This window comes from Protopterus annectens, chromosome 3.part1 (assembly GCF_019279795.1).
Source record: "Protopterus annectens isolate FY-2018-M chromosome 3.part1, PAN1.0, whole genome shotgun sequence".
Lineage (NCBI taxonomy): Eukaryota > Metazoa > Chordata > Ceratodontiformes > Protopteridae > Protopterus > Protopterus annectens.
The window spans coordinates 1670471724-1670499323 of NC_056732.1; the positions used below are offsets into that span (position 1 = coordinate 1670471724).

Sequence of the window (27600 nt, forward strand, 5' to 3'; positions counted from 1 at the left end):
GGATGCGCACTACTGTAGTGTATATAACTATTGGAAAACGTGGGTTTCCTGTACACTGATGATTGAAACTGATGTTCGTTATTAATAGTAAGCTCGACATCCAAATATTCCAACCTTTCCATGGTGACCTGGTATGTGAAAGTAAGAAAGTTAGTAGTGCCAGCTAAATACTCCATAAAGTCCGTAAGTAAACTGTCAGATCCTGTCCAGAAAATGCAAATGTCGTCTAGGAACCTGTAATATGCCACCCAATATTGACTGAAGGGGCTATTGAACACATATTTATTTTCCCAGATGGACAAGATAATGTCGGCGTAGGTGGGGGCACAATTAGCTCCCATCGCTACCCCTGAAATTTGTTTATAAAACTCCCCAGAAAAATAAATAAAATTATTATGCAACACCAATTCCATAAGCTGCAAAATAACGAAATTTTCATTGTTATTGGATAAGGAATTGGCTGCTAATGCTTCCTCTAACCATGTTATCCCAATGTCATGTGGAATAACAGAAAAAAGGTCCACTATGTCGATGGTCAAAAATTAAGTTAAAATTAGTTAAGATGTCTTCTACCCAGTTCAATGGTGCAGTGTTCAGTATTGATTTCTGACTACAGTCTGTTTTTTCCCTATGGATACTTCAGTTTCCTCCCACCTCCCAAAACACATGCTGAGATTACCTAATGTAGACAGCCCATATGCTTTGCATTTACAGTAGTCTTTGGAGCTCCATTCAAGGCTGAAAAGGGTCCAAAATGACTAGCTCACCTATCTAATTAAAAAAACACAGTGTAATTCATTTCATGCCTCCTTTCCTGAGTACAGAATTTGTGGCTCTGATTATGTACTACACGGGGGTGCAATTTGTGTAAATAAAAAGACATATGTCAATTACTTTTTCTAAAATCTTTTTAGGTAATAACAAGCTAAAGGGAGAGTTGTGCTGTGTTTACCCCCACCCCCACCCCCAGTAAATGAATACTTGTTAAGTGGTGTCTGCACTCTTGGCTTAGCAGTGGAAATAACAGCAGGGAGTTATCTAATAAAGTCAATTCTATCTGAAATGATTACTAATGGTTACTTATAAGTATTTATTTTCTTCCTGCATCTGCGTTTCCATTACTGTTTTCAATAGAACGTGTGAAACAAACTGATTGCCATTCTTTAATTTTCATTTGTTTGATCAGATACCAGCAATGAGGTTGCTGTTTCATAATTTCTACTAACACAGATGCTAGGAATCACAGTGTAGTTAGTTTCATGCTACAAGTTAGGCTTAATAATAAAATACAGTTAATACTGAAAAATGCAGCTCCTTTGTTATATTTAGATGTCTGACTTTTTACTACTGGTAATGCCCGCTTTACAACACACATTCATGGAAGCTTGATCAGTCATGTTCAGATTTCTGAATTTTACTTAACTTTTAACTGTAACTTACTTAGTTCATAGTTTAGTACTATGCTAACTGCCCTTGCGAGCCATTTTAAGCCTAGCCAATTATCGCTTGTGAGACTCAAACCCTGCACCTTGTGTTTGTAAGGCAAACACCTTAGCCATTAAGCTACAGTCCAAACCACCTTAAACATAGCCAATTATCCCTTGTGAGACTCAAACCCTGCACCTTGTGTTTGTAAGGCAAAAACCTTAACCATTAGGCCACCTTCCGAGCCCGTACTGCACATTACAAAACAGGCTGGTTTACTGAGAACTGGGGTGAATAGGTTGGTTTAGTTAAGAGCAGCAGAGTGAAATCATAAAAAGCAACACAGACTGAAGCTATCCTTGATGACGTCACTACGTTTAATTACATGCAATACAATTTAGTATGCCACCCTCAGATTTTGGAGACTGTAGTGCAGCATAAGGGGGATGCAGCATTCCTGAGTGTGCCAACCTTTCCACTGAGATGCTAAACATTGGTCCCTTCTGCTTGAGTTGGTGGTATTTCAGCTGGATTAAAAGATCCCATGGCACCTATCAAAGAGTAAGGAAAGTTCCCCAATGCCCTGGCTAAATTTCCCTAGCAGTATAAATACGACCTTGTCTCTCCCCTGAAAAGAGGCCACTAGTCTTCTGGGACTAACTCAGTCATGAATGAATGAATACATAAATGTAAACTGATGCACTGTGGAGAGGAGGGGAATAGATTCAGGTGCCCAGCAAATCAGCATTCTGCCATCAGGAAGATGGGGTCAGGAGAAAGGAGGGGTATAGATTCAGGTGCCCAGCAATCAGACACTCCACGATCAGGAAGTTAAGGTCAGTAGAGAGGAGGGGGTATAAATTCAGGTGCCAAGCAATCAGACATTCCAACATCAGGAAGTTAGGTTCAGTATCATTTTTTGTTGCCATGTGACAGACCTAGTGTAGTGCAGCTGACATTCTGGTACTTCATCAGTAATATCTGACCTAGCAGGCATACACCTGCTCTGTCTTAGAAAGTAGAAATGAATGCAACTCGCAGTACATCTCCACAACACCAGGACTAAGTAGCTTCTGCACACAGCTTCATGTTTTCACTGCTGCAGATTTCTTCTGTGCATTTATCCGTCCAAATCTTAGGCCACAGAGAATAGGATAAGAATGACAAATATCTACTTATGTTTGTTTACCGAAGTAAGCAGAGGGATCCAAAATGGTCCCTATTCAGTCAAAAACCTAGCTATAAAGCAAGATGCATAATTCAGGAGCAGCGGGCAGCAAGGGTGTGATGAAGGGGGACACCTGCCCCTGGTGATAAGTGTTAGGGGGCACAATCTTGAAGTGCAACTGATCCACTCATTCTTTCTGTACATGCATTTCTAAATGTCAGTACAGAAAGTGAGTTCTGTGCATTAGCGCTTTGTGTGAAGCAAGCTGTAGCTGTAAGCAAGAAGATTGCTACAAATGTAGTAACTGACTTACTGCAGTTTAAAATGCAATAAAGTTTTTTGATGTTATTTTTTGGCCCTTTTGCTGAAGAGGTGGGGCTGGGAGGGGTGTATATCTGGCTTATAAAGCTGGGTGCAAAAAAGCATACTTTTATTTTTTTTTTTAGGTGGGGGTGTTTCTGTCAGGCTTGGAAAGCCAGCCCATTGGAACACAGCAGACTTGTATTTTGTTTTTTTGCCCTTCCAGTATAGAGCTGGGGAAGCAGGGCACCAGTTTGCTTAACAGCCCTAGCCACTATAAAAGGTGGCTATGCTTCTGTTCAAAAGTGATGTACAATACAGCAAGCATCTGAAAAAATACAGACACACTCAGTGATGGACATATTATCAGCAAATGTATACTAGATGGATACATTCCTGACTGCTCCTCGGATGACTTGTGTTCAACTAACAGAATGGGTGCTGCAGAGACAGGGTGGGGGGAGAACAAGAGTAAGCAACCACTGCAAGCTCACCGGGGGAGAGCAGCTGATCTGTTTATTGCACTGGAAAACACCTGCAGAAATGCAAATACATGTGCAACATGCACAGCAGGAAGCCTAGTGCAGACACATTCCAAGTGGTGTGCTGCAAAATCATGAGACTTAGCATGTACAGCAGCATCCATGTGCCTCGGGCAGCAGCTCCAGTGCAGCACAAAGGATACTGGGAAAAACACTTTCTCAGCAGATGATGGTACCATTCTTAGCACCTGACTTACTTCCCAGAACAATGAATTTGTTTGGCAGGCTTTCATCTCCTGAGGAAGGAATGGGTCAACAGAATGTCCAATAAGGGGTAGAGGCTCAAAAAAATTAAAAGCATAAAATGAACAGAACAGAGTTTAAGAGTTCAGTTCAGTCCTCTCAGTGTTAAAAATGATTAACAGGAACAGCAGTGTGTGTTTCTCATAAAAGCAAGCAACTCATGTCTTTTTCACACAAAGGTATGTCCAAGGGACCTTTTTATGCTTTCTGGTTAGGATTGTACAGAGGTGATATGACAACAATCACCATTTGTAAGAGAGTGTAGAAGGGGCGGAGGGCAAGGAGGTGAGAATGGTCAAGGAAGCTTAGCAGGTAAAATAGGATGTTGGCCAAAATGAACCTTCTGGAGGGAGCTGTTATGGTATTTCTGAAGAGGCATAGGAGAAGCACAAAGGAGAGGGTAATAGAAGGAAGGCAACAAAATGGAGGACGAATCCTAGGGAATGGGAGAAGAAGGAAAAGAGAACTGTAGAGAATGAGAGTGTGATGCCCATGCCCTGGCCCAGCAATCAAGGAGCCTCAATCCTCACCACGGAGAGTGCGTCTCATATATCAAGAAAGAATAACAAATGCACACAGTAAAGTGTAGTTTCCCTTAAGAGCACAAAGAGATCACAGTCAGTCCAGGGCTGGTCGCTCCCTTGCTCTCCAGGTCCCCAATAAGACTCCCCAATGACACAGCTATAGGGTACAGATCTCAGCCTAATGGGCAAGCTAAAACCTCTATTACCCTCTCTGTCCAACCAGTGCTTCGTGTCCCTGCCCAAGTAGCTGACAAACACAGACACACAGACATACACTTTGAGAAGAGCTTATACAACCACATAGACACTGCTGGGGAAGGCTGGCAGAGGTTCTCCAGCTGTGCCCCCTTTTCCCAGACTATACGGTAGTACCCTGCCACCATCCACTAATAATTATCGGCTACCCAAATGCCCTTAAAAGTGTGTCCAATTATTACTGTGCAATATTATTATCCAACTGGTAGTATAACTAAACAGTTAAGGCTTATTAGAGCGACTTGGTACAATAATCACTATAAATATGTAATGTACTCTAGAGTTTAAACTATCTCTACACAAAACAGCCACAGTTGAAAGGTTTTAAAATATTTAATGATAAATAATAAAAACACAAGACAATACTTCTTAGTACACAGTGCTAGTCAAGAGTTCAGAGATCACAGAGAAATACTTAAAATAATTCAGTAGTACAGTTCTGACATCACAGAAAAACACTAGTCTAATCTTTCTAGTTTCTAGCTCCTTCTAACAGAAAACCCAAGTCTAAGATAACTTACATATGAGCAAGACAGTGCTGTGAGCTGGATGGTCAAGACAAAAATGCTTAATGCCTTCTGATTCTCACTGTTTAAATTGCTATCTTCAGTCCTGATTCCCATTACATAATTTTTCACACTTTCCTGGGGTTCCCAGGCTAACAGATACTACATTATTTTGTTATCTTGCACCTGCAGGAAGCTACATTAATAAAAGACATTCCACATGTAAACTCTAGCAATTATTCATTATGTTAAAACAGAAAGAATGTGCTAGCCCAGCGGAAATACTCTGAATCTTTAAATTCAAAGGACAGACATGAAGTAATTTTAACTTCAAAGGACAGACATAAAATGCTTGTCGTAGCTTTCTTTACAGCACAGGGTAATGTTGTTAAATTTTTTGAAGTTCAACATTTCACAGCATATTCTTTCATTTAAGAAAAGCATGTATTTCAACACTTCACAGTATTTTCTTTCAATTAAGAAAACAAGTCTGTAGTTCAACATTCATATTTACAAATGATAGAATTATCTATAAAATTCTATCTGGCTAGGCTGGCAGTCTTCATCTATATTGACCCAATCTTCACATATATCCCCCCCTGGAGAACTCAAGCTAGTTTTTCAAGTGACCCTTGGGAAACACTGCTTGAGGGGGACAGGTCCATCTGAGTATACCTACCCCGTTCCCTGTCTTGACAGCCCATCTGCATTGGCATTGCTAATCCCACTGCAGTGCTGCACTGACATATATGCTTGCAACCCCAGGCTCCATCTTAGCAACTTGGCATTTTGCTGGCTGGCTCTGTTTAGCCATGTTAGGGGATTGTGATCGGTCATAACAGTGAATTTTTTTCCATACAGGTAAGGCTGGTGTTTCTGCAGTGCCCACACAATGGCTAGCCATTCCTTTTCTACAGCTGCATAGCATTCCTTTCTGGGTTGGAGCCTACGACTGAGATAAACCACTGGGTGCTCTTCCCCCTCTGCATTGGCATTGCTAATCCCACTGCAGTGCTGCACTGACATATATGCTTGCAACCCCAGGCTCCATCTTAGCAGTCATTGTCCATGCTGGTGTGAATGACCTGAGACGTACCTCCCTGGACTACATGAAAAGAGACATAGAGGAGCTCTCTGATTATGTAGCCCAGGCAGGTATGACCCTGACCCTGAGCAGTATCCTTCCTTCACCAAGAATGATGCCACAATATAGAGACAAGATGATCAGCTTTAACAATTGGCTTAATGTCTGGTGTCATTCAAAGGGGATCCAGTGTCTGTCTGCCTGGGATGACATGCTTGACAAGCCACGCTGCTTCGCAAGGGACAGCTTGCACCTGTCACCCCTGGGATTCCGGATATTGGCTAAGGCTCTTGCCACCCCCATAGTGCCTTTTTTAGGCAAGGCTCAAATTCTAAACCTACCACCCTAGAAAACAAAAATGGGAAGAAACTGAGGGTAATGCTGCTCAATGCCAGAAGTCTAAATCTCAAAATGCACACACTCGAGGCCCTTCTCAGTATGGAGAACATCGATGTCTGTGCTGCAACTGAAACCTGGTTCAAGGCTCCTGAGAGCACCCGGCACTATTAGGTTTTACCTCATATCATGCGTTCCGCCCCAAAACCCGGACCACACCACAAAAGGAGGGTGTATCCATATTCATAAAGGAAACCCACACTTCCAGGTTGGTGGCAACGCATAAGCTTGGAAACCATCCAGGTGCAACTAACCATAGGCAAAACTGCTCTACAAATTGTAGCATGCTACAGGCCACCCTCTCAAACTCAGGAACCCCACACAGCCTTCCTGAAGACACTGGAGGGTATAAATGTATCTCCAAACACCATCATATTGGGTGACTTCAACTACCCGAATATAGATTGGGAACATTACTCAAGCCCTAACTTTCTAGTCCAACGGTTCCTGGAGTTCATAAATTCAAATGCCATGGAACAGCTAGTCACTGTTCCCACGAGAGGAGAAAATATACTAGATCTCATTATCACAAACATGGGGACAAAATGCTCCACACCGAAGTATATCCCTCATTGGTGAGATCTGATCATAAACTAATCTCACTGGAAATCCACATCCCTTCCCACCCCAAACAAAAATACCACAGTGAAGAACTTCTCTAAAGCAAACTTCACACTACTCAAGACTGGTGTGGTATCCTTCAAGGCCCCTGAGCCAGTGGAAACCACAACCCAAGCTGCGAAGCCCTTACAAATGCCTTCTATGAACACCTCCAGGACTGCATGGATCAGGCAATCCCAAATAAAACCAAGACTCTTTCCACAAAGGGCAAGCGTCCAGTCTGGTGGACCCCAGCCATTAACAAACTTTACAATAAGAGGAGAAAGCTATTACATGATAGAACAAAATCCATAAAAGGGAAGTCACCCCTGATCATTATTAGTAAAAAAATACGAGCACTCATAAAATCAACTAAGGCCAGTTTTGAGAGAAAAATTGCCATGGATTCAAAGGACAATCATAAGGCCTTTTTCAGCTATGTTAGGAACCTGGGTGGAAACTCCCAGATATGCTCAGAATTAGTCCAAAATGATACAAAAATCACTGAACCCACAGACATTGCCAACATACTGGCAGACAGGTTCAGTGCAAACTTCACCCCCCTCACCCCCCTAAAGGAGAGATAACAATCCCAGTGGAGTGTAGCCTCCCAGACATCTCAAATGTGCAGGTGAAAGCTGCTCTCTCTAAAGCTAAAAACACAGCATCAATGGGACCGGATGGTGTCCCCGGCTGTGTGCTACATGAGCTAAATGAGGAATTAAACCCGCACATAAGGCAGCTGTTTAATCTCAGCCTTACCACAGGATACGTGCCCAAGGAGTGGCGTACGGCAACTGTGGTCAGACTCCACAAAGGCGGTGCCTCTACGGACCCTGGTAATTACCGCCCCATAAGCTTAACAAGTCTAGTCTGCAAAGCTATGGAGAGGATCATAATGGAGCTCATAAACAAAGATATAGGGGACTTGCAGACATTGGACCCGACCCTTTGGCTTCGTCAAGGGAAGATCATGCCTTTTGAACTTGGTCGACTTCTTCGAAACAGTCACCAAGGCCATTGATGAGGGAAAGGCAGTCCATACAGCCTACCTTGACCTTGCAAAGGCTTTCGACACAATAACCCACTCGGGTATTATAGAAAAACTTACCAGCTTAAATGTAAACCCATATGTCACAAAATGGGTTGCAAACTGGCTTAAGGACAGAACCCACAGGGTTAGAGTTGCTGACGCTATGTCAGACTCCAAGCCGGTCACAAGTGGTGTCCCACAGGGCTCGGTACTTGGCCCCCTATTGTTCGGCATCTACTTCTCAGAAGTACAGGCCAACATGGGAGGACTTTGGCTGACAAAGTTTGCAGACGACTGCAAACTGGGCCATAGTGGAAAGTGCATCGGACACGGATATCCTTCAGAAGGGACTCACGGAAACAGATAGCTGGTGCCAGAGCCATGGCCTGAAGTTAAATGCCAAAAAATGTATAGTCATACCCTTCGGGAAAAACAAGGTAACCCCAAGCTACCATATAGGTGGCAATCCACTAAGCACAGAAGAGGTTATCAGGGACCTGGGGACCCAGGTTGACAGTGGCCTTCTTTTGCCACTCACGTTGCTAAAGTGGTTAGAAAGACCTTCTACATTGCCCACCTGATCATGAAGGGATTCACATCCAGATCTAGTGAGGTCATTGTTCCCCTGTACTCTTCACTTATCAGACCAATGATCGAGTACAATGCCCCATTCGGGATGTATCTCACCCGACATCTGCAGCAATTGGAGAGACCCCAAAAGTTCCTGACCAAAAGGATAAAGGGACTCCAAAATCTGTCATATGCTGCCAGATTGAAGAAACTCCAGCTCTATTCAGTCGCATACCGTCTGCTCAGAGGTGACATGTGCCTGACATACAAGGCCATGTCCAACCCGGAATTAATGGACATGCTCCACCTCAAAAAATCCAAATCCACCAAAACCACTAGAGCAAGCGACTTAAACCTTAGCACGGATATAAATAGGACGTGCTGGAGGAATAGATTTATCACTCAGAGACTCCCTAAGCTGTGGAATAAAATCCCGGTCCATGTGAAGCAGAGCATCTCGCTGGCTCTGTTCAAGAGAAATCTTGACCTGTGGATGGGAGATCGTAGGTTTACCCCGGGAATCATCTCTGTGTCACTGCTGGACAGAGGCACAACAAACTAATGGGCACAGTAATTTTTCATATAAGGGGTGGTGTAAGCCACAAAAATTTGGGCTAGGCTTATAAATGCCTTAGGGCAGATAGCCTAGTATAAACCTATGAACCTATGATCCTAAGAAATCTGGCTAAGTACAGCCCCCACCCCCATGGTTCGAAGCATCCACCTGCACAACAAATTCTTTGCTGTAATCTGGACTAGCTAACTTAGGGGGACTGCTCAAAGCTTCTGTAAGTTTCTGGAATGCCTGCTCACATGCTGGGATACACACTACCTTATCTGGCCTATTCTTCCTTGTCAGGTCTGTGAGGGGAGCAGCAATGGTACTGTAACTGGGGACAAACTTTCTGTAGTACCCTGCTGTCCCTAAAAATGCCCTCACCTGCTTTTTAGTAACAGGTGCAGGCCAGTCCTGAATGGCTTCCACTTTGGCAGGTTCTGTCCTTATCATACCACTCCCCACTCTATGTCTTAGGTAGGAAACCTCTGCCATACCCACCTGACATTTGCATGGCTTAATGGTCAACCCTGCCCTCTGTAGTCTGCCCAGCACCTCCGTGACATGCTGAAGGTGCTCTTGCCAGGAATGGCTGTAGATGGCAATATCATCTAGGTAAGCAAGGGCAAACCCTCCTGTTCCTGCTAGGATACAATCTACCAGCCACTGGAAAGTCGCTGGGCTATTCTTCATCTCAAAGGGCATTTTTGTAAACTCATACAAGCCAAAAGGAGTCACAAAGGCGGACTTCTCTCTAGCACTGGGAGTCAAGGGCACCTGCCAGTAACCCTTGGTAAGATCAATGGTTTTAAGATACTTAGCCCCACCCAGCTGCTCTAGGGCCTCATCTGTCCTAGGCATGGGGCAAGCATCTGACTCTGTATTACTATTTAATTTCCTGTAGTCCACACAGAACCTGGTGCTGCCATCCTACTTTGGCACAAGCACCACTGGGGAGGCCCAGGGACTGTTAGACTCTTGAATCACCCCTAGTTCCAACATCTCCTGTACCTCTTCACTCAGTCTGTTTGACTCTATCAGGCACTCTATAAGGGGCCTGTCTAATAAGCCTTTGGGGTCCTGCATCCACCTGGTGCTGCCCCAGGTATGTGCACTCTGGTTTCCCAGTGAACATGTCCCCAAATTCCTGCAACACTGCTCGGATTTCTGGAACATGGGTAGGGGATAGCTCCTGGGACATTGTGACAACTTCCACAGAGGTGTCAGCCCAAGCCTCACTGAGGAGATCAGTCCACAGATCTCCCTCAGACTCCTCCTGCAATCCACTGCAAAGGCTCAGTACAAAGGCCTCCCTATCATGATAAGGTTTCATCATGTTAACATGGCACAATTTGTGCCCCTGCCTTCTGCCTAGCAGTTCCACCATGTAATTATCACTACTTACCTTTCTTACCACCTTGTAGGGTCCCTCCCAAGCTGCTTGCTGCGTCTGACAGGAATGAGAACCATTACCTGCTGCCACACAGCATACTCTCTAGCTCGAGCATTCCTGTCATACCACACCTTTTTCTTTTGTTGGGCTTCTGCCAGGTTCTCCTGGGCCAAGCCCATGAGTTCACTGAGCCTTGTCCTGAGGTTTAGGACGTATGCCACAACAGACTCCTTGTGAGACTTGCACTCACCTTCCCAGTCATCTTGAATTAAATCTAGAGGCCCCCTCACCCTATTCCCATACAGAAACTCAAACGGTGAAAAACCTGTGGATTCCTGGGGAACCTCTCTGTAGGCAAACAACAGATGGGGAAAATATTTGTGCCACTCCCTCTTAAACTGATCTGCAAATGCCAGAAGCATGGCCTTGATTGTAGAGTTTAACCTCTCAACAGGACCATTAGTCAGGGGATGGTAGGGGGTGGTCTTCATGTGCTTCACCCCACAGGACTTCCACAAACAAGACAGCAGGTCTGACATGAAATTGGCACCTCTGTCAGTCAGTATTTCTTTTGGGAAACCTACCCTGCTGAAAATCTCTAACAAAGCATTTGCTACCTTTTCTGCCTCAATGGAGGACAAAGCCACCACCTCAGGGTATCGTGTAGCATAATCCACTACCACTAGAATATACTTTTTCCCTGTGGAACTTGGGGTACTCAGAGGACTCATAATATCCATAGCTACCCAATGAAATGGCTCCTCAATCACAGTCAAAGGCATCAAAGGAGCACTCACCTTGTCTCCTGCCTTGCCCACCTTTTGGCACTGCTCACAGGTCCTGCAGTACCCTGTTACATCTCTGGAAATTCCAGGCCAATCGAAGTTCTGCATAATACACCTCTTTGTATGTTTTATGCCCATATGACCTGCAAAGGGAATATCACGGGCTATGGCTAGGAGCGCCAGACGGCAGGCTCTAGGCACTAACAACTGCTGTACTTTCTCACCTTCTAGCCCTCCCTCAAGGGTCCACTCTCTGTATAGTAACCCTTTGTCCCAGTATACAGATTCCCCCTTTCCTTGAGAATCACTTGCCTCCCTAGCTACCTGCCTCAGGCCTTGCAATGTAGGGTCTGAGAGCTGAGCCCGTCTCAACTCTCTCCTTGTAACCCTTCCCAGCTCCCCTTCCACAAGACGTCTGGGATCCTCTAACAGTGGTGCCTCACTGTCAGCCTGGGTACTACTACTCACCTCTACCTTTGCAGTCACTGTGTCCAAGAGACCATCAGTACCCCCAAGCAGCTGTAGCTCACCTTCAGTCTCACTGTTACAGGGTAGCTCCCTACCTGAAGTAACCACCTCACCAGTCCTGGCTGCAAGTATGCAGTCTGTCTGGGTCTCCCCCAGGCTACTGCCACACATGCTTGCTCCTAGCCTGACTGTGTATAACTGCATAAGCACATGGTACTGCCTCATCCAAATCCTTCCCTCTCAGGACATCTACAGGATGTTAGTTTTGTATCCCTGTTGTCTCAAGACAACATACTATTGTCATTTTGCCTTTCCCACTTATTGGCTCCCTCACCTTTTGTTCCCCACCTTGCCTCCATGGACACCTGTATGCCACATGGCCCCACTGGCCGCATTCCCAACATTTAACCCTAGCTCCTGAACATGTACCTGGACTAGTGGCTTCCCCTGCTACTGGCAGATTCTGTTGGGGCACTCTGTGCTGCCCACCATGAGTTCCTTTAGACCCATGAGCAGTACTGGGGGTCCTCTTCCTGTGCAGAGCTGCCCTGCTTGCCAGGTATAGGTCTCCCTTCTTCCCCAACTCATCTGAAGTAGCACATTGTATATCAGCTAACCAGATCCTCATGTCCTCAGGCAAAGTGCTAAGGGCTTGTTCCCTCACCAAAAGGTCTGCCAGCCCTTCAGAAGTGGTGACCTGACATCCACTCACCCACCTATGGAAATAAGTGCTCAGTTCAGCAACATATTCACATGCACTTTCATCTGCCTTGTGTCTATGCTCACGAAACTTTTTCCTATATGTTTCAGGTGTTAGCTTAAAAAAACTCCAATAGACTATTTTTTACAGGAGTATAATCAAAATATACAACGTCAGACATTTTAGACGATACAGTTACAGCTTTACCATGGAGTAAGGGGGTCAGGAACCATACCCAGAGCCTTTGGTCAACACTATACTGTTTGCATACCCTCTCAAACATATGAATGAAACTATCAAAATTATCCCCTATTTAAACTGTGGAAGAAATTTACTAACCTGTTGTGCTTCTGGGGTCCAGTTACTCCCTTCCCCATTACCTCAATGACTCTGGCAAAGAGTCATCATTTCTCTCTTATGCTTCCTCTGCCTCTCCTATTCCTCGGCTTCTATTTCCAAACGCCTGGCCTCCAACTCAAGTCTCTTTAGCTCCAGATGGATTTTTAAGTCCTCTGCAGAAAGTTTGCGCTGTCCATTCTCAGAGGGTATTATATCTCCACTGCCAGTCCGATTGTCCTCCTGGTTGCTGTTTTCTGATGCAGCTGTAACCAAGGCTGAAATCAGGTCTGCCTTAGTCAGGTTTCCATGCATCAGTCCCCTAGCCTGGCACATCTCCACCAGCTGGCTTATTTGTCAGCTTTCCATACTCCTCTGCTGACATGCTGCCTGCTCACCCTGACTAACTAAACTAACAAAAGAAAACAATTGTGACCTGAACTCTGAGTATTCACTGTGTGGCTGATTTAGAGTACAAAACACTTTCAAAGCTCACTGTACACAAGCTACAAGGATTCACTCTACCCACACCACTACAAGCCAATTAGTATTTGCCAACCAATTATGTGGTGGGGATATCAAACCACTACCAGCAATTAATATGTGATGCCCGTGCCCTGGCCCAGCAATCAAGGAGCCTCAATCCTCACCACTAACACCAGAGAGGACATCTCATATATGAAGAAAGGATAACACAAATGCACAGTAAAGTGCAATTTCCCTTAAGAGCACACAGAGATCACAGTCAGTCCGGGGCTGGTCGCTCCCTTGCTCTCCGGGTCCCCAATAAGACTCCCCACTGGCACAGCTATAGGGTCCAGATCTCTGCCTAGTGGGAAAGCTAAAACCTCTATCACCCTCTCTGTCCAACCAGTGCTTTGCGTGAAGTAGCTGGCTGACACACACACACACACACACACACACACACTTTAAGAGCTTATACAACCACATAGACACTCCTGGGGAAGGCTGGCACAGGTTCTCGAGCTGTGCCCCCTTTTCCCAGAATATACAGTAGCACCCTGCCACCACCCACTAATAATTATCAGCTACTCAAAGGCCCTTAAAAGGGTGTCCAATTATTACTGTGCATTATTATCCAATTGGTAGTATAACTAAACAGTCAATGCTTATTAGGGTGACTTGGTACAGTAATCACTATAAATATGCAATGTACTCTAGAGCTTAAACTATCTCTACACAAAACAGCCACAGTTGAAAGGTTTTAAAATATTTAATAATAAAAACACAATACAATACTTCTTACTACACAGTGCTAGTCAAGAGTTCAGAGATCACAGAGAAATACTTAAAATAATTCAGTAGTACAGTTCTGACATCACAGAAAAACACAAGTCTAATCTTTTTAGTTTCTAGCTATTTCTAAAAGAAAACACAAGTCTTAAGATAGCTTACATATGAGCGAGACAGTGCTGTGAGTTGGATGGCCAAAACAAAAATGCTTAATGCCTTCTGATTTTCTCTGCTTAAATTGCTATCTTCAGTCCTTATTCCCATTACATAATTTTCACACTTTCCTGGGGTTCCCAGGCTAACAGATACTACATTCTTTTGTTATCTTGCACCTGCAGGAAGTTACATCAATAAAAGACATTCCACATGTAAACTCTAGCAATTAATCCTTAAGTTAAAACAATAGAAAGAATGAGCTAGCCAAGATGGAATGACTTCAAATCTTTAACTTCAAAGGACAGACATGAAGTAATTTTAACTTCAAAGGTCAGACACGAAACGCTTGTCTTAGCTTTCTTTACAGCAGAGGGCAACGTTGTTAAATTTTTTTTGAAGTCCAACATTTCACAACATATTCTTTCATTTAAGAAAACAAGCCTGCATTTCAACATTTTATAGTATTTTTTTTCAATTAAGAAAAAAGTCTGTAGTTCAACATTCATATTTACAAATGATAGAATTATCTATAAAATTCTATCTGGCTAAGCTGGCAGCCTTCATCTATCCTCACCCAATCTTCACAGTGAGGTACTAGGGAGTGGTAATAAAAGTGTTTAGGTGATGTCTACAAAATTCCTGTGATAGAAGTGAATCAACAGCTTGTGAAAAGCAGAGACTACTTACCAGAGGGTGGCTTGAACCTGCAGTATATAAAGCAGCAGAGAACACCAGTAGGAACAGTGTGATAAATAATACAAAAGGCCTGTAAGCAAATGACAAACAGAATCAGGTAATGTAAGGGAGTAGTGTGTCCATTTGCGAGAGAAAAAGTTGCAGCAATGTTCCAGAAGGTAAAGTAATAATATGACAAACTAAGTTAAAGGAGAAAAAATAAGCACAGAAGAAAAAAGACCGCCACAGCCCAAAGGTGCATACTGAGGTAAAGACCAAGATATTTGATTGTTCAGACTAATGAGATCAAAGCTGTACAACATAAGGAAAATCAGTCAGGGAGGTTGTAAGAGAATGAGGAAAAAGTGCAGGATGGGGTGAGGTCTAATGGTACATAAGGAGATGATACTGTGATTAAACGGATATATGAAGCACTGTTGGGGGCAAACTGCAGAAAAGAGGAGCTGGTAAAATTTGCAGGACTTAGCCTGATGGGTTAGCTGCCAGTAAACAACCTAGTACTCAAGACAGCACTATGTCTTTTTCATATACTTACACTGTTTCCTTGAATAATCATTCACTTTAAATATTGAACATTTGAAATTCTACAGCAGCAAAGAAAAGCATTAAGAATGCAGTCAGTATTACAGCCAAGTGACTAGAGCAACAGAAAAAAGAATACAACGTATTAATGTTTACTCACCAGGTAGACAAAATAAATATAGACTTAAAATCCAAGTTAGAGTGGAAATTTTGTACATTCTGTTCATATTAAAATCTTGTGAGTGAATATCAGAAGGAAATATATGCTATAAAACAGCTGAAGTGTATTGAAAAAGCCAGTGCCTAACAAACAATGCATATAACGAGAAGGGGGAGAAAGAACAGGACTGGCTCCAAAAGCAAACAGAGGTTTGAACAATTTTAGACGCAGTCAGTCACTGTTTCAGTAAAAAGATCTGTCATATGGTCTCTTGTTCACAACTGGAGATATTTGTTCTTTCTATAATTTGCAAGAAACGAGGCTGAACTTTTTCATTGCCTCTGGATATTTTCAACAGTAGTGTGATGACAGAAATACCTAGAGAAAGAGGAAAATCCCTGCAAAGCTCAAATTAGCAGTCAATATGTGATGTCTCAAGGGTATAAAGGCCATAACAAAGTTTCACTCTCTAGTAGACTGTTGACATGATAAGCTTGCAGATGATGTCAGTTTTTCCAAGGTACTCTGGAAAAGCTACAACCTCCAAGAACAGGAAGTACTGAAACTTAAATGCCAAGTTCCTCAACTCAGCACAGCAGGGAAATAAAAGCCAAAGGTGTGCTATCCTCAACTACTGATCAGATGAAAGAACTGAAAGTGATGATGTTTGGCACATGTTGACTGGAGGTGCAAACAGACAGCTGGTATCAAGGATTAAATGCTATCAATAAATCAGGAGGTTGTGTTCCAGACCTGAATTACTTAAGCAGTGGTTGGAATGCTTTATGAAACTTTATGAACCAAGATTCAGTACTGTGACAACAAACTGGCTCCCTTTACCAAACATGCATTAAAAGCAACATTTTTATAATTAAAAAAGAACAATGAAGACAGCACACCTATATTCACAACAAAATATACCTTTTGGTGCCACCTACGTAACTTTCTGTCCTTTTCCGTATATATATATTTGGTGCCACCTACGTAACTTTCTGTCCTTTTCCGTATATATATATATATATATATATATATATATATATATACACACACACACACACACACACACACACACACACACACACACACCAAAGTTTATAATGCAGTTTCAGTGAATATGTTGCATAATAGTCAGTATAATAAAATTTGTATCGATATTCACAAACATCAAATTTACAAGTCTTGCACTGAAACTTTACAGATAGAAAATAGTGTATAAGATAGGTAGGAACAGAGAGAGGTGTTACAGGAGATCAGCAAGTCTGAGTGTTAACAGAGTAGTAGTGATGGAATAGTAATTTGGTTGTGCTAATTAGAAGTTAGCATAGTAGTTTAAAAACTATAATAAAGTGAGGTATTAGAAAGGCATAGGAAGGTTAAGTGATTTAGTGCTTTAAAGGTAGGTATAAGGAAAGGTGATGAGGGATGTTAGAAAGCCATCCCCAGATGAGGAGTAGAGACCATGAACCAGCCACTGCATGACTGACATTCAGGGTCTGGTCCCCTCACCCCGGACATAGCTCCTCTGTTATTGGCCGACACTCACAGGAACAGGAGTGAAACACTTCTGTCTTCCCTGGTATCCACACACTCTTCAGTGTGCATGTGTGTTGGGGTAGGGGGCTTCCTGCAAGGTGTGAATGAGTTAAACAGTATAATCACTAACAGAGCTGCCCCATTAAGACTAACAATGTTTCAACAAGTTTAAACATTTAGTGGCTTGAGTTCTGCAAGCTGTTGAAAAACATTTGATAATTATAATGCTAATTCTATGTTCTCCTACAACCTGTACTAGCTATACAATTATGCACAAATTGCAAATCAGCTTAATGGCAATTAGACTTGCATAGTACGGATTTGCAACTGTTACTTAATATGCTGACATAGGTTCAAAGGTTCATACTAGGCTGTCTGCCCTGAGGCAATTATAAGCCTAGCCCGATTCTGTATGGCTTATGCCACCCCTTGATTTGAGTATACTGTGCCCTTTTTAAGGTTTAGTTTACTGTGCCTCTGTCTAATAGTGACACGGGAGTAATCCCAGGGACAAACCTATGATCCCCCATCCACCTATCGAGATTCTTCTTGAAGAGATTCAGTGAGGTGCTCTGCCTCACATGAACTGGAGTTCTATTCCAGAGTGAAGGGAGCCTCTGGGTTATGAACCTGTCCCTCCAGCAAGTTCTATTTATTTCTGTGCTGAGGTTCAAGTCCCTCGAGCGTGTGGCTCTAAGGGATTTAGATTTACTGAGCTGGAGCATGTCCATTAATTCTGGATTTGACATAGCTTTGTATGTCAGGCATAGATCGCCTCAAAGTAGGCGGTATGCGACTGAGTAGAGCTGGAGTTTTTTTAACAGAGCAGCATATGGCATCTGTTTGAGACCCTTGATCCTCTTGGTGAGATACTTTTGGGGTCTTTCTAATTGCTGTAGGTGTCGGGTAAGGTACATCCCCAAAGGGGCATTGTATTCTATGATGGGCCTGATGAGGGATGAATAAAGGGGCACGATTACCTCTCTTGATCTAGATGTGAAACCTTTTGTGATGAGGTGGGCTATGTAGAAGGTCTTTTTAACCACTTTGGCAATGTGGTTTTCAAAGGAGAGATTGCTATCAACTTGGGTCCCCAGGTCCCTAATAACTTTCTCTGTACTTAATGGGTTTCCGCCTATGTGGTAATTTGTGGGCACATTGTTTTTGCCAAAGGGTATGACTATACATTTTTTGGCATTTAGCTATAAACCATGGTGCTGGCACCAGTTATCTGTCTCTGTGAGCCCTTTTTGAAGGATGTTTGTGTCAGCTGGAGAGTTGATTATGGTGCCCAGTTTGCAGTCGTCTGCGAACTTGGTGAGCCATAGTCCTCCCACGTTTGCCTGTACCTCGGAAAAGTATATACCGAACAAGAGTGGTCCCAGGACAGAACCCTGTGGGACGCCACTTGTGACCGGTTTTGAGTCTGACATGGCTCCAGCAACTCTCACTCTGTGGGTTCTGTCTTTGAGCCAGTTCGCGATCCATCTTGTGACATAGGGGTTTATATTTAAGCTGGATAGCTTATCTATGATGCCCGAGTGGGGTATTATGTCAAATGCCTTTGCAAGGTCCAGATAGGCTGTGTGGACTACCTTCCCTTCATCTATGGATTTGGTGACTGTTTCGAAGAAGTCAACCAGGTTCAAAAGGCAGGATCTGCCCTTGACAAAGCCGAACTTGGTAGGATCTAGTGTCTGTAGGTCCCCAATGTCTTTATTTATTTATGAGCTCCATGATGATCCTCTCCATAGCCTTGCAGACTAAGCTAGTCAGGCTTATGGGGCGATAGTTTCCAGGGTCCGTAGAGGCTCCACCTTTGTGGAGTGGGACCACTGTTGCTGTACGCCATTCTGTGGGCACATATCCTGTAGTGAGGCTGAGATTGTATAGCTGTTTTTTTGAGGGATTAGTTCCTCTTGGAGTTCACGTAGGACGCAACCTGGGATGCCATCTGGTCCCATGGAAGCACTGTTTTTTGCTTTGGAGAGGGCAGCCTTCACCTGAGCATCAGAGATGTTTGGGAAGCAGTCCTCTGCTGGGATAGATACTTGCCCTTTTGGGAGAAGTTTGCACTGAACCTGTCTGCCAGGATATTGGCGATGTCTGTGGGTTCAGTGTATTTTTTGTCATTTAGAATCAACTCAGAACAAGTCTGGGAGTTGCATCCCAGGTTTCTAACATAACTGAAAAAAGCCTTATGATTGTCTTTGGTGTCCTGTGCAATTTTTCTCTCGAAGCTAGCCTTGGAGGATTTTATGAGGGATCATAATTTTTTGCTAGTACTGATCAGAGATGCCTTCCCTATTAGGGATTTTGCTCTATCATGTAGTAGCTTCCTCCTTCTGTTGTACAGTTTATTTATGGCAGGGGTCCACCAGACTGGAAGCCTGCCTTTGGATGATTGGGTCTTGGTTTTGTTTGGGATAGCATGATCCATGTATTCCTGGAGATGTGTGTAGAATGCGTTTATATAGGATTCTGCAGTTTGGGCCATAGTTTCCACTGGCCCTGGGGCCTTGAAGGATTCCACTTCGGTTTTGAGAAGTGAGAAGTTTGCTTTTGAGAAGTTTTTCACTGTGGTTTTCTGGGCTGGGGGTGGGGTCGGGATGTGGACATCCAGTGAAATTAATTTATGGTCTGATCTTACCAATGAGGGATATAGTTCTGGTGTGGAGCATAGAGTCCCATTGTTGGTAATGATCAGGTCTAGTATGTTGTCCCCTCTTGTGGGAGTGGTGACTAGTTGTTCCATAGCATTTGAGTTTATAATTTCCAGGAACCTTTGGGCTAAGGTGCTGGGGCTTGAGTAGTGCTCCCAGTCAATGTTTGGGTAGTTGAAGTCGCCCAATATAATGGTGTTCGGAGAGATCTTCATGTTCTCCAATGTTTTCAGGAAAGCCGAGTGGGATTCTTGACTTTGAGAGGGTGGTCTGTAGGATGCTATAAACTGAAAAGCAGTCTTGCCCACTGTTAGTTGCACATGGATGGTCTCAGATACTTTGTGCAATGTCACTAACCTGGAGGTGTGGATATCCTTGATAAATATGGAAACTCCCCCTCCTTTTCTGGTTCGGTCCAGGTTTTGGGGCCAAAAAGCATGATATGAGGTATAGCCTGGTAGTGCTGGGGTGCTCTCGGGAGCCTTGAACCAGGTTTCTGTCACTGCACAGATATCGATGTTCTCCATACTGAGGAGAGCTTCGAGTGCGTGCATCTTGAGGTTTTAGCAGCATTACCCTTAGTTTCTTGTTCCTTGTGCTGTCTATGAGGGTGGGTTTGACTTTTGAGCCTTGCCTAAAAAAGGCACTATGGGGGTGGCAAGAGCCTTTGCCAATATCCGAAAGCCCAGTGGTGACAGGTGCAAGCCGTCCCTAGCGAAGCAACGTGGCTTGTCGAGCATGTCATCCCAGGCTGACAGACACTGGATCCCCTTTGAATGACACCAAAATTTTAGCCAATTGTTAAAATGAATCATTTTGTCTTTGTACTGTGGCATCATTCTAGGTGAGGGTAAGATGCTGTTCAAGGTCAGGGTCATACCAGCCTGGGCTACATGATCAGAGAGCTCCTCTATGTCTCTTTTCATGTAGTCCAGGGAGGTACGTCTCAGGTCATTCACACCAGCATGTGCAATGACTGAGTCATATTTGTATTTGCTTTGGAGTGACCTGAGTGCTTGCGTTATGTGGCGGATCCTAGCACCCGACAGGCAGCTCACCGTGACCTTCTCTTTATTCAGCCTGATGAGCGGGACGTCAGTGTGTCTGACAATAGAGTCACCTATTACAAGAGTATCAGGTGTGTTATTCAGCCTTAAGGGCTGTGGCTGCTTGGCACACTGACTTTTGTGGGCTATGTGTTGTGCGTGTTTTGTTTTGAGGTAGCGTTAGAGTTCATAAACTCAAATGCCATAGAACAACTAGTCACCATCCCCACATGAGGAGAAAACATACTAGATCTCATCATCACGAACATGGGGTCACAATGTACAACACTGGAAGTATACCCCTCACTGGTGAGATCAGATCATAAACTAATCTCACTGGAAGTCCACATCCCGCCCCCACCTGAGATAAAAAAGACCACAGTGAAGAACTTCTCAAAAGCCGACTTCACACTTCTAAAGACTAGTGTGGTCTCTTTTAAGGCCCCTGAGCCTGCAGAAACCATTACTCAAGCCGCTGAATCACTTACAAATGCCTTCTACCAGCACCTACAGGACTGCATGTATCAGGCAATCCCAAACAAAACAAAGACTCTTTGTACCAAAGGCAAGCGTCCAGTCTGGTGGACCCCAGCCATAAACAAGCTCTACAACAAAAGGAGGAAGCTACTACAAGATAGAGCAAAATCCTTAATAGGGAAGACACCTTTGATCATTATAAGTAAAAAACTAAGATCTCTCATAAAATCATCCAAGGCAAATTTTGAGAGAAAAGTCACTAAGGACTCAAAAGACAATCATAAGGCCTTCTTTAGCTATGTTAGAAACCTGGGAGGAAACTCCCAGATATGCTCAGAATTAGTTCAAAATGATGTAAAAATCACTGAACCTACAGACATTGCCAACATACTGGGTGACAGGTTCAGTGCAAACTCCCCCCCCCTCCCCCCCAAAAGGAGAGATATCTATACCAGAGGATTGTAGCCCCCCAAACATCTCTAACGCTCAAGTGAGAACTGCTCTCTCCAAGGCAAAAAACACAGCATCCATGGGACCAGATGGTGTCCCCGGTTGTGTGCTCCACGAACTCAATGAGGACTTAAACCCGCAGTTAGGGCAGCTGTTTAATCTTAGCCTCACCTCAGGATACGTACCCAAGGAGTGGCGTACGGCAACTGTGGTCCCACTTCACAAAGGCGGTGCCTTCACCGACCCTGGAAATTACCGTCCCATCAGCTTGACAAGCCTGATCTGCAAAGCTATGGAGAGGATCATAATGGAACTCATAAATAAAGACATAGGGGACTTGCAGACTTTGGATCCAACCCAGTTTTGCTTTGTCAAAGGTAGATCATGCCTTTTAAACTTGGTTGACTTTTTCGAAACAGTTACCAAGGCCATTGATGAGGGAAAGTCAGTCCACACAGCCTACCTCAACCTGGCAAAGGCTTTCGACACAATACCCCACTCAGGTATCATTGAAAAACTCATCAGCTTAAATGTAAACCCATACGTCACAAGATGGGTTGTAAACTGGCTAAGTGACAGAACCCACAGGGTCAGAGTTGCTGGCGCCATGTCAGACTCAAAGCCTGTCACAAGTGGGGTCCCACAGGGCTCAGTCCTGGGCCCACTCTTGTTCGGAATCTACTTTTCAGAAGTACAAGCAAACACAGGAGGGTGATGACTGCAAACTGGGCGCCATAGCTGAGAACACATCTGACACAGATATCCTTCAGAAGGGTCTTATAGAAACAGATAACTGGTGCCAGAGCCATGGCCCAAAGTTAAACGCCAAAAAATGCATAGTCATACCCTTCGGGAAAATCAAGATTACCCCTAGCTACCATATAGGTGGCAATCCACTAAGCACAGAAGAGGTTATCAGGGATCTGGGGACCCAGGTTGACAGTAACCTTTCGTTTGACACTCACATTGCTAAAGTAGTTAGAAAGACCTTCTACATTGCTCACCTGATCATGAAGGGATTCACATCTAGATCAAGGGAGGTCATCGTCCCCCTGTACTCATCACTCATCAGACCAATGATTGAGTACAATGCCCCATTTGGAATGTATCTGACCCGACACCTGCAGCAACTGGAAAGGCCCCAAAAGTTCCTCACCAAAAGGATAAAGGGTCTCAAAAATATGTCTTATGCTGCCCGACTGAAGAAACTCCAGCTCTATTCAGTCGCTTACCATCTGCTCAGAGGTGACCTGTGCCTGACATACAAGGCCATGTCCAACCCGGAATTGATGAACATGCTTCACCTCAAAAAATCTAGATCCCTCAGAACTACAAGGGCGGGAGACTTAAACCTTGACAAGGTTATTAATAGGACGTGCTGGAGGGACAGATTCATCACCCAGAGACTCCCTATGCTGTGGAACAAAATCCCGGTACATGTGAGGCAGAGCACCTCGCTGGCTTTGTTCAAGAGAAATCTTGACCAATGGATGGGAGAGCGCAGATATACCCCAGGGATTATCTCAGTGTCACTGCTTGACAGAGGCACAGCAAAATAATGGGCATAGTATCCTTCAAACTAAAGGGGTGGCGAAAGCCACAAAACTTTGGGCTAGGCTTATAAATGCCCTTGGGCAGATAGCCTAGTATGAACCTATGAACCTATGGATGTCTGCTTTGGAGGTCTCTGTTGCTTAGGTAGATTTTTATTTAGAGCCTCCGAGTATGTTTTTGTGTATTTATGTGTTTGGTTCGCTGATGTGGTGGGACTATGTGATACTGGAATTGTGTTGTGTGAGGTTACCTTCTCCTCCTGACTGGTTACACCAGTTTTGAGATGAGAGAGCTCAGCCTCCAGTTTGGCTAAATAGTTGCATCTCTCACATATATTTGAACCTGTTTGGAGGAGGAGAGGGTTGTCCGTGTACATGAGACAGTTGTAACATTGCCTCAAAATTCCCAGATTCACCAGCTGGACTGGAGAGGAAACCATTGACTGACCTTTGGACATGCTAGAGTAATATAGGGAAACTGAATTTAAGACGGACCAATAGAGGACAGGGTAATCGTAGAGAGTATAAGAGTAAGTAGTGCTTATGGTTTAATAGTGCTAACTTGTAGGATTACTTAATTGGACCAGTGAAGGGCCTTAGAATGAGAATATGGTGTTTAAAATGAGAGATAGAGCAGTTCTAAGGGAAAAAGTGAAGAGCAGACTTTGTGGAGCCAGGAATAGTTCAAACCTAATTAGGTGGCGCTGCCCGCTGTTGCGCTATGCACAAAAACGCGCAAAACCGCGCAAAAGAGGGTTTTAAGAGAGGAAGATGAAGGAGTTTTGGAAAATTGCCAATAAAATTACAGTTTCAAGTCAGTAACCACTCCCACAGGGGCAGGCAGGCTGCTCAATGTTTTTCACTGCCACTGATCAACAGAGAGACTTCCCTTTAGCCCAAGCAAATAATGGCCTCACAGAAACTTACAAACAGTTCAAGAACAGCAAGCCTGTAACTGAACTTTTTTAAATCTCAGAAAAGTGGGGAAAAAAGCAAGATTTTATTTTTGTTTTTTTGTTTTTTTCAGAGATAGCAGAGGTTCACAAGTATCAACAAGTTATAACAGTGCAGTAAATGACCCCACACAAGAGTGCTAGGCCAAAGACAGATAAAATGCAAGTTTTGAGAAAAAAACGATTTTAAAAATAAGTGCAAACAGGAAATTCAGTAAACAGCTCTACGTTGTGCTCTAAATACAGTTACTAATGCAGAAATCAAGTTTAACAAGCCAGAAAATGCTCAAAATAGGTGGCTATGCAGAAAAACTTAGCAAATAAACAGAGGAAAATTTACATTAAATGCTTGCTTGACAAGACATAATCCGACCTCTTGGTAACTTTGACCATTGTGTTTTTGAGACTTAAATTTGGCCGATCAGTGATCCGATGTAATCTAATTGAAAGATCACAGAAGAAACGATTCTCCAAAGATTCCTTTATTTCAGAATCAAGGAATTGTTGCTTGCTTGTCCACAGCCTGGTCAAGCAGACAGGACTGGAACTGGAATGAGAGAATATTCAGTCCTTAAGGCTCAGAATACCAAAGGAAAAATGTTGTAAGACTAGTCCATAGCCTTATCAGGCTGCAGAGTGTTGTGTTATTTGGGACCAGTGCTGAGACAAAGATTTTGCCCAACAGTCTGCCCATAACTAAGACACTTTAAAATAACGACGCTCTACTCCTTTAGTGGTTCATGGACAGCATCTGCATTCTACTGAGCTGAACAATTATTATCAAAGTGCTTTCTAATGTAACGATTCTCTTTCTTCTTCCTAACATGTCGAGTCTTTTTTGGGCAAATGGCAAGAAAAATTACAGGCTGCCTATAAAAGGACCTAATTGGCCTAAGTATCTCCCCAAAGAGCAGCAGGGTTCAGTACAAGGGTAGGCACACATCACAAAAGGCACAAATGTGTAAGAGGCCTGCAAAGGACCTTGAATTATTACTAATTTGCATTCTCTAAAGCTATAATCTTATATCCACTATACCACAAAAAACAGAATAAGGCACAGCTCTTACTAGCACAACAACAACTGAGTCGGACAAGAGGAGGGACCTTTCCAATCCTGAAAGCACTTTCCAGTGGTATCAAAGAGTTCACTCTGCATTAGCAGGCATAGAGGCCATAAGCTGCAATGTAGAGTATGTGGGTCCAACACACCAAAAAGCACTCTATAGAATGATGGCTGGGAAAATGTTTCTTCTAACCCCCCCTCCCTGTCATCAGCAACCAACAGATGTGAAACTGATGCCTCATTAGCTGAAGGACATCATGCAACCAGTGAAAGGATGTAGGTCACCAATATTGTGGACTTTGATGGGGTAGATCTTGGCCATTGTCTGATTCTTGCTTCCTTATCTTCGCCGTCTTTCTGGCATCTGCCTGAGATATTATGGGAAGGACCTTCCTACCTATTCATCAGCTGTCCAACCTCAAATACTGCCATACCACATATATATTTAAGAACGAATTACAAGTTTCATGCTTCTTTGTCTGACAGCTGGGTTGAACATTTAGTACTCTAGTATCACTCCTGCAAAATGGCTTCTTTAGTCAGGCAGCAGACAGAATGCTAGTGTGGGTCCTGGCTGGTGATCTGAAAACCACAGGATCTCAGCACAGCTACTTCCCAAGAAGACATGCCGGGACTGAGATCCAAACTGTAGGAATGAAAGCAAAGACAAGAGGGTAGTGGTGCTGGGTGCACTCCCCAAGAAAGGATGTGCACATTCGTGACATGTGCTACAGAAAGTACATGGCAGCTACCAAATAAGAGAGAGGCCCTAAAAGTAAAACCTACTTTTCCAAGTCATTTTGTGTGACTAGGGTTCCCAACAAACAAAAAAACAAAAATTTTGATATTACAACTAATGTCCTACCTACCCTGACACAAGCACAAACATGCACACAAACACACATGCACTGAATAGCAAAATTACACTGGCACAATACAGCACAGTATAACACAAACAAGTGCACTATAACAAATGTGGTGTTTGTATTTACAAGTTGCATGTGTGTCCACAAAATGCCTGCAAGGAACCCAAAGTAGATCATGACCTTATTCCAGAGTGGCTAGTGTATCAAGAAACTTGTTGCTACTTCTGTATGCATCTTTTATGTAAAACACGTACAGGTATAAACATCCTAATAAGTACTCTAAAAAGGCCATATGATTAAGGTTATAGGCTGTTAAGTTGTTTCCTGTGGTCCTGAATGTCTCAGCCAATGCCTGCCTACTGTGCAACTCTAGGCAATTCACTTAACCAAAGAGTGCACTTGGGGAATCATCTGAAAAGGGAACGCTGTGTCCACTTTGCTTACCTTGTGAACAAGCATAATAAGAAATGTAGTGCAAAATGTGTTACTGGGTATGATAATATACTGTGGTGTCACAGCACAGTTCTACAATTTTTCCTGTGTGTCACAATTTTAAGAAAACTCAGAGCATCAAATCTCTCTCCTTTACAAGTTCTTAGGTGACTCGATATATATACATATATATATACCCCTGTAAAACCCTCCATTAATGATGATTACAGTTTTGCTGCAGTCTTTTAGCTTCTCATTTCAAAATATCATATCACAATCCATAAAGTATGAATATGTAATAAGTCGTATCTGGGTAGAACAATGTTAACTCTCTTCACCACATACATTCACAAATACACATCCCCAGCACTCCCCCCACTCCAAAAAACATGGTGTGCTGTCTCTACACATTCAAAACTTCTTCCTCTAAAACAGAAAAAAGGACGCCTCTGAAAATAAGATACTTCCCACTGGCACAGTAATTTGAACCCAGCTGTTTAAAAAAAAATGACTAACCTTACATTTTTTTTTCTAATTCTCATTACTGGCCTTCCTTTCTGACAGACTTCAGAGTAACTACGAGGTACAGAGTAACTCGCAGAGTGGGAACTTAAAAAAGCAGTCTTTTTTCCAGAATACATAAACAAGATGCCATAGTCTGACCTCTTATAGCAACTACCTCACAGCAGTGTTATGTCAAGCACACGGCTGCTTTTCTTCAACAGTAGCTCACAGTGTCTGTCTGATGTGCTACTCAACCGTATGTGCCCTTCCTATCAGCCGGGGCCAAAAACAACTAAAAGAAATGAATACCAGCAATGATGTAATGTCGACTTTATGCACAAAACTGGAAGCCTTCAGTAAGTGAGGTAGCAGAGGAAAAAATGCATCC

At 43.4% G+C, this 27600-nt stretch overlaps 1 protein-coding gene across 2 annotated transcripts in view; it reads right to left on the reverse strand.

Annotated features, from left to right (window-relative positions):
- The window catches only part of MROH1 (maestro heat like repeat family member 1), a 2449684-nt gene that overhangs the window by 273815 nt on the left and 2148269 nt on the right, over window positions 1–27600 (reverse strand). The window lies entirely within an intron of this gene.